We start from the raw sequence: 13,042 nt of genomic DNA, 5'->3' as shown, positions 1-13,042 counted from the left end.
CAATAATGATAGAGAAAAAATGTACCTTAAAAAACAATCTTACAATAGTACCACAGAAACTAAAATACCTTAACTAAACTCAAATACCTTAAATCAAATACTTAACTAAAAATGTGAAGGACCTATACAAAGAAAGCTACAAAACACTTCTTCAAGAAATAAAAGAGGGAGTCGGTGCCAACACTATGGAAGGAAGTTGCACAGTTGTTCAGCGCATGAAGGGAAAGCCTAGCTCCAAACCTGCTGAAGCCCTGGTCCTTGCTTATCAACTCCTTCAATGTGGGAAGAACAGTCTGAGACGCAAAAGACTCTTCCACAGGTTCTAGAGAGTGCAGTGGAGAAGGATGTGTTCCAGTTGGTGGCCACCGTGGGCTCCCAGGAGGAGCCATTCCAGCCACTTGTCTGGGCCACCTTGCACCCTTCAGGGAGCAGCAAACAGCATATCTGCTGTGATCATATTAAGCGGGAGAGTCGCTCCCAAGTGGTCTCCAGCCACCATTCTTTGGGGTCGTGCTTGGCTTGCCTGGAGCCCAAGGACAGCCTGAGAGACCCAGAAGCCGCTCTGAGGACCCTGGCTTCCAGCAGTTTGACCTGGTCTATGAGGAAGGAGACACAAAGAGATGTAAAGGAAGGAAACTCAGAGGAAGGAGGCACCACCACCCCAGTGTCCTGCACGCCCTCCAACCCAGATGTGATCCTCTGTAATTCCATAAAACTGATCCGGGAGCAGTTGACAATATCAGAGGATGGTCCCAGAGTTGAGCCGCAGAAGGAACAGAAAGACAACTATGAGTATGACATTTACTACCTGGGTGGACTTACATTCCTGGGTGGATTGAGAATGTCCTCTCTGTGAAACCCTACAGCCAGGAGTGGGAGATGGTGAATAAGATGAGCCATCAAAGGACATTTATGAGGATGAGGACAATGAAAACAGTGAAAATAACTGGTGCAATGATCACCCAGATGAGGATGACAGTGATGAAGATGATTCCAGAGTCTCAAATGATTTTTACTATGACATCAGCAGTTTCAGTGACAATGAAGGCTGGAGTTTACCTCTGGTTGTGCATGTTCTGTTTATGCAGAAAGCATATCACTATATCTTCTATAGTGGGTTCTGCTACCTATAAAGGACTTCCCATACACAGCATTTAGAATTGTAGGTATATGTTATCTTTCCATTCCTGTATAAACTAGGGCCAGCTATGACTAGGGCATTGATTTCATATGCAATTACTAATAAACATTTGGTAGTTTGTTTCTTCTAACTTTTTTAGACCAGATCCAAGCAAGAAATTGTCATTTAAAAAATGCTGGAGATAGTAATCAATTTAGAAAGGCAAATATATAAGTACAAGAATCCAAAGTCACTGGTTTTTTTAGGTAGGATTTTACAATGGCAGAAAGCCAAAATTGATTTTTTAAATTTCCTCACTTTAATCTCTCTATACTTGGTATTATTGAGGTACTACTATTGATGTTGGGATGACCAACACACATCTATCTGTACTATCACTTTGGCACCAGGGTTCACACTCTTAATTAAGTCACAGAAGTTGATGTGGTGCTGGTCTAGGATCATTTGACATGCTCACACGAGCTCTACAAGATTCATACTTCCCGATGAAGGAGCTTACACACCTTTTTAGGTACTATTGATTTATACTTCTTTTTTGTTGTGCTCACATTCATCTTTGATTTAAGAATGTGGTGCAGACTCAAATTACTGTGATGCTAGAAATGATAGTGTAAGTGTCAGTCTCTTAAATGAATGCTTTCAGATCAAACTCAACATAGGTAGGGCATGGAGAACTTAAGCTCATGGTCATATGCTTGCAAGGCAGATATCATAATTCCACATTATTCCATGAAATAAACCTAAATGTAATATCTCTACCATGAACTGTGTGACCCTAGTGGAGTGACCCTTTCTCTCTGAACCTCTGTTAAATGTGGTTTGAAACTTTTGAATAAAATAGAATATGAGACTCAAAATAGTATCAACCATAGAATGAGTTGATAAATTTATCTTTCTCACATCTCACTTCTTTATTTTACTCATCCAGAATAGGTACCACAAATTAAATAGAGGATAAACAGCAAAATTATCTGATAGCTAAAGCCAATATTTGTGCTATGTAGAAATAGAAACTTAAGGTCATGTTGTCTTCCAGTGGTGAATGTAATATAGACATCCAGAATTTTTATGAAATTTCTCTAAATTTAAATGTAGCAGTAAAGTAAAAATTATTAAAGCCCTTCTTGAAGAATATTGTGAGGTCAAACGAAACTTGTTTGGTAAGAACTCACCTATAAAAAAACACTGAGTGGGAGAAACTATTCACCCAACATCCTTCAGATAAGGGGCTAATATCCAAAATATACAGGGCACTGACAGAACTTTACAAGAAAAAAACATCTAATCCCATCAAAAAATGGGGAGAAGAAATGAACAGACACTTTGATAAAAAAGAAATACAAATGGCCAAAAGACACATGAAAAAATGCTCCTCGTCACTAATCATCAGAGAGATGCAAATCAAAACAACAATGAGATACCACCTCACACCACAGAGATTGGCGCACATCACAAAGAATGAGAACAATCAGTGCTGGCGGGGATGTGGAGAGAAAGGAACTCTTATCCACTGCTGGTGGGAATGCCGTCTAGTACAGCCTCTATGGAAAGCGATATGGAGGTTTCTTCAAAAACTGGAAATTGAGCTCCCATTCGACCCAGCTATTCCACTCCTAGGGATATACCCTAGGAGCACAAGAATACAATACAAAAACCCCTTCCTCACACCTATATTTATTGCAGCACTATTCACAATAGCCAGGCTCTGGAAACAACCAAGATGCCCTTCAACAGACGAATGGCTAAAGAAATTGTGGTACATATACACAATGGAATATTATGCAGCCGTCAGGAGAGATGAAGTCATGAAATTTTCCTATACATGGATGTACATGGAATCTATCATGCTCAGTGAAATAAGTCAGAGGGAGAGAGAGACGCAGAATAGTCTCACTCATCTATGGGTCTTAAGAAAAATAAAAGTCATTTTTGTAACAATCCTCAGAGACAATTAGAGGAGAGCTGGAACACCAGCTCACTCCATGAAGCTCACCACAAGAGTGGTGAGCACAGTTATAGAAATAACTACACTGAGAACTACCATAATCAAGTGAATGAATGAGGGAACTGGAAAGCCTGTCTGGAGTACAGGTGGGGGTGGGGTGGGATGGAGGGAGATTTGGGACTTTGGTGGCGGGAATGTTGCACTGGTGAAGAGGGGTGATCTTTATAGGACTGAAACCTTATCACAATCATTTATGTAATCAAGATATCCAAATAAAGAGAAAAAAAAACACAAGTACTAACATCTCAAACAAAATCTTATTTTTGGTTTGCATAAAAAAGTACATTTTATATCTATGCATGCATACATATATTTGGAAGAACACACAGTTCTTGGGACATGTCAGAAAATATGACTCACTTTATTTCTCATCAGACTTATTCTTTTCCCTACAAAATGACATGATTATAGCTAATCCCAGCAGAAGAGATTATTATATTAAGTTTCTCCTTAAATTAGGGAAGGATTCTTGAACACAAGGTCATAATCACTCTGCCTAATATATTCTCTTGTGTTTCTAACAACTCTCTTTGTACACAGATGTTCTGTGCCATGCCTTCTTTGACACCCATGTGCCCTGCTGTTTCTTAAGACTTGAAGTCACAAGATAAGTGACATTTTTAAAGGCTAATTAAAAACCTTTCTGCATTTGTCTTACTTAATTAGTTTATGTCAAACTTCATTATACTCAATCTTTTAAATTGCATTTTACTTATATTTATTCTGCTTGTATGAATAATTAAAAAGAACTGCTTTTGGTCTGGGATGTTCCAGTGAATTGCTACTAAATTGTAATATGTAATCATAAAGAAATGGTCAAAATAATATTAATGTAACCAGAGAGACTTTTACATGAGTAAATATAATTATAATGAGCTCTGTAGTTGTGCATGTCTAAGTGAAGAATGGTAATTTCTGTCTGATTTAACATATTTGAAATTTCATAATATGAAAGTGATCAATAGGTAGGCATATTTCTCTGCTATATACTAAGTATATACAACTTATATATACAACTATATATACAACTTATATATAAAGATAAGTATATACAACTTATCTATAAAGATGGTTAGCAATTCAAAAGCCATATACTCACTGCATCTGCATGATCTTTATTCTGAGGGTCTCTTTTCCTTGATGACTGTTGGTATTCTCTTGAGTGGAAGGAGAATTTCATGTAAATATCTTTTTAAGAATTTTATAATAATGAGCAAAAGCCCTTGCAGAATATCAAAAATAAAGAACTTATAATAGTTCAAGATTCTGATGCAAATAGTGTTATTCTTCTGGAAATCCTGTTGCAGATACCTTGGTAATAGAATTTTATTTAAAAAAAAAAAGTTCCCCTTTTCTCAGACTGTACTTTCTAGATTTACTCTATCTCAGAGTTTCTAGTGGAGTTTTTGCAAACCATTGATACTTGTCCTTGCAAAGAACCAAAAAATTCTGAATGTTTAAAAATGGTAATTGTAGTAGTACACAATGTAAATCATCATCATACAACAGTGTTATACAAATGGTTTTACCCACTTCTGGGTATTATATATATATATATATATATATATATATATATATATATATATATATATATATATATTATACCTGCAATAATTATATTATTCTGCACTGAGGTATTTTTCTGTTTACTAAATATTAGCTAATTATTCTGTACTGTTTTATTTGCTTCAATTAACACAAATAGACATTTAATAATATTAATAAAATATTTACAACCTTTTTAATTAATTGTATCAAAAACTCTTGCTATCAGTTTAAAAAATAATTTGGGAGGGTATGTCATACCCAGAAGTGCTCAAAACTTCTAACTCTGTGTTCAGGAATTACTACTAGCAGTATTCAGAGGACCATATATAAAGCCAGGGAAAAAACCTGAGTTGACGACTTCTTCTATGCCTCTCTGCCTGTGCTTCTGAATCCCCAAAGGTTTCCTCAAAGGCCTAGGGAGCACACCCCAAAAAAACTGCATTTTGAAGGTGCAGAGTAAGTACATTCTGGCTGCAGGGGTCGCTGTCAAATAAGCTGAGGTCTCTGGCCTGTGAAGGCTCCACCCTACTGTGCCTTTGTTCACTCTGAGGACTGTCAACTAGAGGCAGCAGGAGAGTTCGCTTCGCGGCCACGTACTCTTTCTAACCAATGAATCCCATCACAACACGCAGGAAAAACCAGACTACAAGCATGACAATGGGGAAACCTCGCAGGCAAACACCATCCACAGAGAATGAAGACAAAAGCTCAGATGACTTAATAAATTCCAACCACCTGATTAACCTTTCAGATAAGGAATTTAGAATAGAAATATAGAATATGTTCGTAGAACTCAAAAAAAAAGCATAGATTGATCTGAAGAGAACACAAAGACAGAAATTAGAAAACTCCAAACTGAAATAACAGATCTGAAAAACACGGTTGCTCAACTGAAAACTTCAATGGATAGCCTCACCAACAGGGTATCAGAAGCTGAGGAGAGAATCGGAGTACTGGAAGATGTGATGAGAAAAACTCAACACAACAGAAGAAATTGGAAAAGAACCTTAAGACAAACGAACAGGCAATGGAAAAAGTACTCAAGGCATGCGAACAGATGAAAATAAAAGTCTTTGATAAACTCAACAGAAACAACATAAGAATCATTGGAGTCCCAGAAACCCAGAAGGAGATCTCCAGGAAGAATCAACTGTCAAAGACATCATCAAAGAGATACTCCTAGAGTTAAAGTCTACATGCAATCAAATCCTGCATGCCCGAAAAGTACCAGCTAAAAGAAACCCAAAGAAAAACACCCCAAGACATATCCTCATTACAATGACAAATCCCATAGAGATAGAATACTGAAAGCAGCAAGATCAAAAAGAGAAAATACACTCAAAGGAGGATCCCTAAGACTTACAACAGACATGTCACAAGAAACTCTCAAGGCCAGAAGACAGTGGTGGGATATTGTGACAAGACTGAATGAAATGAATGCCTCACTGAGAATACTGCACCTAGCCCAACTCATATTCAGGTTTGAAGGAAGAATACACAGTTTCATGGATAAACAACAGCTCAGAAACTTCACAGATAATATACCAGCCTTAAAGGAAAAACTGACAGGTCTACTCTAAGACAAGAGAGACCAACAAACACAACAAACTTATCTACAAAGATGACATTAAATCCTATGACAATCATCTCCCTCAATGTCAATGGACTAAATTCACCAATTAAAAGACACAGAGTGGCAAAATGGGTCAAAATGATGAATCCAAACTTCTGCTGCCTACAAGATACACATCTGAATAGTCAGAAAAAACATAGACTCAAAATCAAAGGCTGAAGGACAATCATCCAAGCAAACAATACCCTCAAAAAAGCTGGCGTGGCCATATTAATATCTGATGACACCAACTTTATACTCAGAAAAGTGGTAAGGGACAAAGATGGACACTATGTACTAATCAAGGGATATATGCAACAGGAAGAAATCAGACTATTAAACATATATGCACCCAATGAGAGACCAGCAAATTATCTAATACAATTATGACAAATCTGAAAGAAGAAATCAATAACACAATCATTGTGGGATACCTCAACATGGCCCTATCAACACTTGATAGGTGAACCGCATTGAAACCCAACAAAAACATAGTATCCCTGAAAAGAGTTATGGAAGAAAGAGGACTAGTAGATATATACAAAACACTCTATCCCAAAAAACCTGGATACACATTCTTTTCCAATGTACATGGGTAATTCTCCAAGATAGACTACATGCTGACACATAAAACATACCTCCATAAAATCAAGAGGATAGAAATCTTGCAGACTACCTTTGCTGACAACAAGGCTCTGAAATTAGATGTGAACTACAAAGCCACACAGAAGAAAAACTTTAACAATTGGAAATTAAACACCCTGCTACTGAACAACCAGTGGGTCCGAGATGAAATCAAAAAGGAAATCAAAACTTTCCTGGAAACAAATGATAATGAAGACACAAGCTGCCAGAATATATGGGACACAGCAAAAGCAGTCCTGAGAGGAAAATTTATAGCTCTACAAGCACACACAAGGAAGGAAGAAGTAGCATACCTGAATAACTTAATGACACAGCTCAAAAAATAGAAAATGACCAACAAAAGGAACCAATAATAGGGAGACAGAAGGAAAAAACAAAGCTGAAAGCAGAACTCAATGAAGTGGAAAATCAAAAAGCAATCCTAAAGATCAACAAAAGCAGAAGCTGATTTAAAAAAAAATAAACAAAATTGATGGACCATTGGCAAAACTCACAAAGAAAGAGAGAGAGAAATCTGATAACCTGTATTAGAAATGAAAAGGGGGAGATCACGACAGAAATTGCAGAGATCCAAAGGGTAATCAGAGACTACTTTGAGAAACTTTATGCTACAAAACATGAGAAACTAGAAGAAATGGAAAAATTCTTGGACACATATAACCTTCCACATTTAAGTAAGGAGGATGTAGCATATCTAAACAACCCCATCACTCCTGAGGAAATTGAAACTGTAATCAAACATCTGCCCAAAAAGTAAAGCCCAGGCCCAGATGATTTTCCTAATGAATCTTTTCAAATCTTTCAAGAGGAGCTACTACCAATCCTAGCCAAGCTCTTCTATGAAATTGAAAAAGCCAACATCACCTTGATACCAAAACCAGAAAGAGATGCTGCCAAAAAAGAAAATTACAGACCAATATCCCTGATGAATGCTGATGCAAATATCTTCAACAAAATCCTGGCAAATAGGATGCAATGCATCATCAAGAAGATCATACACTATGACCAAGTAGGTTTCATCCCAAGAATGCAAGGATGGTTTAACATCCATAAATCTATCAACATCACACACAACATCAACAACAAGAAAAATAAAAATCACATGTTCAAATCAATAGATGCAGAGAAAGCATTTGATAAGGTCCAACACCCATTCTTGATGAAAATTCTCAGCAAGATGGGAACGGAAGGAACCTTTCTCAATTTAGTTGAAGCCATATACCACAGCCAATGGCAAATATTATCCTCAATGGAGAAAACTAAAAGCCTTTCCTCTAAATTCTGGTACAAGACAAGGCTGTCCGCTCTCACCACTCCTCTTCCACATACTACTGGAAGTTCTTGCTATAGTGATCAGGCAAGAAAAAAATATCAAGGGAATCCAGATAGGAAAGGAAGAAGTCAAGCTCTCATTGTTTGCAGACGACATGATACTCTACTTAGAAAACCCTAAAGACTCTACCAAAAAGCTTCTAGAACAATAGATTCATACAGCAAGGTGGCAGTCTACAAAATCAACCTACAGAAATCAATGGCCTTTTTATACACCAATAATGATAGGGAAGAGATAGAAGTCAGGAAGGCAATCCCATTCACAATAGTGGCACACAAACTCAAATATCTTGGAGTCAACTTGACAAAGACGTGAAGGACCTATACAAAGAAAACTATAAAGCCCTGCTCCAAGAAATAAGAGAGGACACACGGAAATGGAAACACACGGAAATGGAAACACATACCCTGCTCATGGATTGGCAGGATTAACATCATTAAAATGGCAATACTCCCCAAAGCATTATACAGATTTAATGCGATCCACTTAAAAATACCCATGACATTCTTCAAAGAAGTGGATCAAACACTTATGAAGTTCATCTGGAACAATAAACACCCTCGAATAGCTAAAGCACTCCTAGAGAAAAGGAAAATGGGAGGCATTACTTTCCCCAACTTTAAACTGTACTACAAAGCAATAGTTATCAAAACAGCATGGTATTGGAATAAAGACAGACCCTCAAATCAGTGGAATAGACTTGAGTTCTAAGAGATCGTTCCCCAGACATACAATTACCTAATTTTTGACAAAGGAGCAAGAAATCCTAAGTGGAGCAGGGAAAATCTCTTCAACAAGTGGTGCTGGCAGAACTGGTTAGCCACTTGCAAAAAAGCGGACATAGACCCCCCAGTTAACATCATGTACGAAGGCAAAATCCAAATGGATTAAAGACTTTGATATCAGACCAGATACCATAAGGTATATAGAGCAACACGTTGGTAAAACACTCCATGACATTGAGACTAAAGGCATCTTCAATGAGGAAACTGCACTTTCCAAACAAGTGGAAGCAGATATCAACAGATGGGAATACATAAAACTGAGAAGCCTCTGCACCTCAAAAGAAATAGTGCCCAGAATACAAGAGTCACCCACCGAGTGGGAGAAACTATTCACCCAACACCCTTCAGATAAGGGGCTAATATCCAAAATATACAGGGCACTGACAGAACTTTACAAGAAAAAAAAAATCTAATCCCATCAAAAAATGGGAGAAGAAATGAACAGACACTTTGATAAAAAAAAGAAATACAAATGGCCAAAAGGGACATGAAAAAATGCTCCTCGTCACTAATCATCAGGGAGATGCAAATCAAAACAACGATGAGATACCACCTCACACCACAGAGATTGGCGCACATCACAATAAATGAGAACAATTAGTGCTCGTGGGATGTGGAGAGAAAGGAACTCTTATCCACTGCTTGTGGGAATGCCGACTAGTACAGCCTTATGGAAAGCGATATGGAGATTCCTTCAAAATCTGGAAATTGAGCTCCCATTCTACCCAGTTATTCCACTCCTAGGGATATACCCTAAGAACACAAGAATACAATACAAAAACCCCTTCCTCACACCTGTATTTATTGAAGCACTATTCACAATAGCCAGGCTCTGGAAACAACCAAGATGCCCTTCAACAGACGAATGGCTAAAGAAACTGTGGTACATATACACAATAGAATATTATGCAGCCATCAGGAGAGATGAAGTCATGAAATTTTCCTATACATGGATGTACATGGAATCTATCATGCTGAGTGAAATAAGTCAGAGGGAGGGAGAGAGACGCAGAATAGTCTCACTCATCTATGGATTTTAAGAAAAATAAAAGTCATTTTTGTAAGAATCCTCAGAGACAATGAGAGGAGGGATGGAACACCAGCTCACTTCATGAAGCTCACCACAAACAGTGGAGAGTACAGCTATAGAAATAACTACACAGAGAACTACCATAATCAAGTGAATGAAAAAGGGAACTGGAAAGCCTGTCTGGAGTACAGGTGGGGGTGGGGTGGGATGGAGGGAGATTGGGGACATTGGTGGTGGGAATGTTGCACTGGTGAAGGGGGTGTTCTTTACATGACTGAAACCTAATCACAATCATTTATGTAATCAAGATGTTCAAATAAAGAAGAAAAAAATCTTTCACAGCAATATTTAAGGCAGATAATAGTAATGAACGAGGAGCATTCCCACCACCACTGTTGTCCTCCCTCCACTCCTGTTCTCAGCATGCATCCTTCTTCCCCATCCTTTACCCCCCATAATGCTAGTGCAACTGTTCCCTCATGTACAGCTTGATGTAGATTGGGTATCATTTCTGTTGTTGTCGATTTTAGATTTTATGTTCAAATCTAATCATTTTTTATTTCCACCAAATGGACATATGACTGTCTGGTCTGGGTACCATCCATTTTTCTCCCTCCAATTATGATGCTAATCAAGGTGATTCCAGTAATGTGGTTCTATTGGAGATAAAAGAAAGGATATGGGAGGAGTCCATCTAGGTGCTATAAGTATCCCTTTGGAAGAAGAAAGGGGAAGAACTTAAAATACAGAACTTTACAAGAAAAAAAAATCGAACCCCATCAAAAAGTGGGAAGAAGAAATGAATAATTTCTCAAAGAAGAAATACAAATGACCAAAAGGCACATGAAAAAGTGCTCCGCATCACTAATCATCAGGGAGATGTAAATCAAAACAACAATGAGTTACTATCTCATGCCACAGATACTAGCATTCATCACAAAGGACAAGAACAATCAGTGCTGATGAGAATGTGGGGAGAAAGGAACTCTCATTTACTGCTGATGGAAATGCATGGGCACAGCAAACTTTGGGAAAATTAGAAAGGAAATTCCATTGGCCTAAGAGAAACGGGTATCTACCCATGTAGAAAACTGTCAAAAAACTGACTACAGGCTCCAGGGTTGTTGGTTATCCAACCCCAATGTCTCTATGGTCCCAGAGAAAGTTCTGCTCAGTCATGGTTGTCAGCATCAGTCTTCTGTAGTTAGCAAACTTGATCTTTGCATAGTTCCTAGGATGAAACCTAGGATAAAGTCTTTTTTTGTGGTCCCAGTATAAATTCTGCATAGTCGCCATTGTTGAAGTCAGTTTTGTGTACTTAGAGATCTTGTTTCTTGCATAGATCCTAGGACAGAGCATCTTCTGATTTCATCACACTGTTGGATGGTGAGGTAGGGTGACCTTCCAGTAGATCTAGTTTTTGCTGTTCCCTCATCATCATCAGGGTGTCTTATTGACCTAACCTAAAGCAGATTGGTGCCAGGGCAGCACATGGCCTCCCCCAGGGGGAGTTTGCAAAATCACCTTTTTAGTCATTAAGTTCCCTCAACTCCACTCCTCATAATGAAGGTATATACATTGGTCTACAACAGTGGTTCAACAACTGTAGAACCAATAAACATAACAAGAGTTCTGCCTCTTTTGTCACTTTTGGCATAAAATTTGTTAGCATGACAGTGTAATAATGAAATAAGTAAATTATCTTCTCTCACTCATTAAGATTGTCATGATAGCTGTTAATGTAGTTATTTCCCTAACTGCACCATTACTCTTTGTGGTGAGCTTCATATTGTGAGCTGCTCTCAAATATAGGCAAGGGTTGGTAAGGAGGGAGGGGGCATTGGTGGTGAGAATGTGCACTGGTGAAGGTAAGTGTCTTGTTTATGACTGAAACCCAACTACAATCATACTTGTAATCATGGTGCTTAAATATTTTATATATAAAAAAGAAAGTGTGCTTTTTGTTCATTTTCTTCAGAAGAGGGATCACATCAGCTCACTTTTATATATTACCCAGTATATGAGAAAATACCTGGTATTTATTAAGTACATGTCTTTGAGTTTGGTTTAGTTTGATTTTGGATCCAGCCATATTCAGGGGTAACTCCTGACTCTGCAATCACTCCTTGTGGTGTGACTCCATGTACATGAGTTTTTAAATGGGAATTTGCCAATGCTATGACTAGTAATATATATCTTTTATGTAATTTATAAATGTAGGTTTCATATTTTTTCATTATACTAGTCAAAACCAAATCAAACAAAATCCAAAAGACATGCACTTCATAAATATCAAGTCTTTTCTCATAAGCAATGACTAGTAAAATGGAAAAAAAAACATGATCCCTACATTTATAAGCTACATAAAGGATATATTATTTTGGGTTGAATGATAGTACAGTGAGTAGGGTGTTTTACTTGCATGCAGCTGACACAGGTTTAATTCCCAGCATCTAATGTCTCAGAGCCTGCCAGAAGTAAGTCCTGAGTGCAGAGCCAAGAGTAACCCCTGAGCATAGCTGGGTGTGACCCCCAAAAATACAAAACAAAGAAATTAATGCATTGTTTATTCTCAGACATAAAGTTGTTAGCAGAAATATACCACTATATTGGTCAAAATTTAAATATTTAGCACTGGTTACTTCATATAAACGATGATGGTAAGAAAATACATGCTCCCAGACCTAGCAAAGCTTTATAGGAAATACAAATATTCAAGAGATTGGAGTTCAGAAAAATCTCAGGAGAATGCTGTCATACATTCTTTTCTTTTCCACAATAGGAAGGCAATAGAAATAAAAAGTGCTATTCACCAAGTCAATACGATTTGTATATACTATATATTAAATCAAATTATTCCAAATGAATTTAATGGCTATTATGAAACATATAATGAATTCTTAATTCAGTTTAAAGAAAATAGATAAATACTTTTATATGCCT

The 13,042-nt window shown here is 37.5% G+C and overlaps 1 pseudogene; it reads left to right on the top strand.

The window, feature by feature from the left end:
• Positions 1 to 215: 215 nt before the first annotated feature.
• Positions 216 to 1,133, top strand: LOC126008579 (probable RNA polymerase II nuclear localization protein SLC7A6OS; annotated as a pseudogene).
• The last annotated feature ends 11,909 nt before the right edge of the window (positions 1,134 to 13,042 follow it).

This window comes from Suncus etruscus, chromosome 5 (assembly GCF_024139225.1).
Source record: "Suncus etruscus isolate mSunEtr1 chromosome 5, mSunEtr1.pri.cur, whole genome shotgun sequence".
NCBI classification, from domain to species: Eukaryota; Metazoa; Chordata; class Mammalia; order Eulipotyphla; family Soricidae; genus Suncus; species Suncus etruscus.
The sequence above is the reverse complement of the archived record's forward strand: the minus strand, read 5'-3'. Positions and strand labels throughout refer to the sequence as shown.